Source organism: Siphateles boraxobius, unplaced genomic scaffold (assembly GCF_051911475.1).
Source record: "Siphateles boraxobius isolate OS27281-9 unplaced genomic scaffold, OSU_SipBor_1 99, whole genome shotgun sequence".
Lineage (NCBI taxonomy): Eukaryota > Metazoa > Chordata > Actinopteri > Cypriniformes > Leuciscidae > Siphateles > Siphateles boraxobius.
In genome coordinates this window covers 3,117,826-3,119,939 of record NW_027509229.1, presented here as the reverse complement: position 1 = coordinate 3,119,939, position 2,114 = coordinate 3,117,826, and the positions used below count along the sequence as shown (strand labels likewise).

General features: G+C 38.4%; 1 long non-coding RNA gene across 1 annotated transcript; it reads right to left on the bottom strand.

Moving 5' to 3' along the window:
- Nucleotides 1-435: 435 nt before the first annotated feature.
- Nucleotides 436-1,729, bottom strand: LOC143733377 (uncharacterized). The gene is made up of 4 exons (XR_013201334.1): nucleotides 1,612-1,729; nucleotides 1,379-1,490; nucleotides 850-1,147; nucleotides 436-752 (listed from the first exon to the last, which is right to left on the bottom strand). It is a non-coding gene; the product is annotated as an uncharacterized LOC143733377 (long non-coding RNA).
- Between the last annotated feature and the right edge of the window lie 385 nt (nucleotides 1,730-2,114).

Below are 2,114 nucleotides of genomic sequence, written 5' to 3'. Positions count from 1 at the left end.
TGCCGCCATTTGAATCGCCCTGGCATTGATCATTTTGGTACCCTATTCCTTTTTATTTTTATTTATTGTTGTCTCGACCCACAAGGCAGACAACGGGTTGCGGTGTGGTGATTGACCCAAGACGTCATATTTCAACGCTGTTGAGTTCTATAGAAGTCTATGGGACTGCCCCGCACGTTGAAAAATGAAGCCAAAGGTATACCCAGTGCGTCAAAAAAGTGACGCCAGGGTCCCTTGACCATGTGTCAGACATTTGACGAGTAGGGAGTGAGACTGTGTTGTTAACTGAGATGACTGTTTATAACAATTTAACAATTGTTTTTTATTGTGTTCAATGGCCTAGTGAACCTCTAGTTAAACTGACTGATTAAAAATGAGATGACGACATCTACCACTTGTGGTCCAAGCTTATGGGTCAGCAGACTAAAAGATGATTCCTCACCCAGTTTCTCCCTTGGCAAACACTGGAGACTGCAGAGTGTATTCCTGTAAATATCAATGGACAGATTTATAAGCAAGATGCAAGTTTAAAAAATCTAGATGTGGAAAGCAACTTACTTTGCAACGCCTGCCTCAGCACTGGGAACACTTGCAATCATGTCTAGGTTTACATGTCGCCCAGGCATGGCTCCCAGCTCCTGGGCCAAATCTGTGGCCTCCCTTTCCCTGAGAGCAGAGAAGATGCTTATCTTTGTCTTTGCTTTGATTGGTCGTTGTTCTCTGAGCTCCTCAGGGAGATCCTCTTTACGAACCTTTAGGTAAAATCAATATGTTACTGTTTTATAAATGTTTTACTCTAATTAAAAGTATAGCAAATAGCTATACGGTTTATATAGAGCATATACAAACCCTAATCAGGCTTCTTAACAGATTATTAGACATGTTTCTGCCATTATTCTTCTCTTCAGTTCATCTTGGGTTACAGTGTACTTTCTTTTGGTGCCTGGCACTGACAGCCTTCCCAGAACTTTATAGTTTCCTCCCTGAGTTGTTCTGTCCTCTTTTTCCTCAGGTATCTTTTCTTCCTCTATACCTTTTATTGTTCTTTTCTTGGCTATGTTTTTCTCTTGCCCACTCTCAGCAACCGTTTGCTCCTCTTCACCTTCTCTTTCTTCTGCTTTGTTTTCCTCTGCTTCTCTTCCCTGGGCTGCATAAGCAAAACTCATAGTAAATCACCAGTATTACAAGATTATTGTTGCCCAGGTTAAGTACATATCATCTGCCATATCAAAACAACATAAAGTTATGCTTGTGCACCCTATGCTGTATTTAAAATATCTTCCTAAAATTTAAGAAAATAGTGGTGCATGATTTTAGATATTTTAACTGAATTAATTTCATCAGACTATAATATGCATTAGAAAATAAACAAATACACCTTCTAAACTACTTCGCATTTTGTCCCTGATCTGTGCACGCCTTGAAAATGCATCGGTCAGTGTAAACCAGGATGTACAGTCAAGCTCATCGATTAGTTCTTTAGGAGGATCCTAGAGGAAGGAATTGAAACATAAATGATTTGTTTTCGTTTAGTGACATGTACAGTGCCATGATAGGAAGAGAAAAAAACCCCCAAGTGCTAGCCAACATCTATGAAACCATTTTACTTACCTTCAGAAAGTTCTCTGCATAGAGTAACACAAATATGCCGCATTCAGAGGTGTTTCCTTGCTGTCCGGGTACCCACACTTTCAGCGCTGGCATAGAATCTGCAGAAAATATACGGGGCTTTTTTCTTGTGTGTTTCCACATTTCTGTTAAGTAACTGAAAGACAAAAACAACCTTATTAAATGTTTATCTCTATGACAGCCACATTTTATTTATATATTGTCCTTGTTTTGTGACATTATGCTTACTCATATCTTAAAGGGATAGGTCACCCTAAAATGAGGAATCTATCAATCTATAAATCTATCAATTATTTAATCACCTTCATGTACTTCAAATGACTTTCTTCTATCGAACAAAACATGAGAAGATTTTCATCTTTGAGGATTGTCCTTCTCAGTCAGTTTACAGTCAATGACAATTGTCATTATAAAACGTAATTATTGCAAGCTTTATAAATAGAGAATGAACTGTCCTGAAATTAGCTACATCTATCTCTGTGACA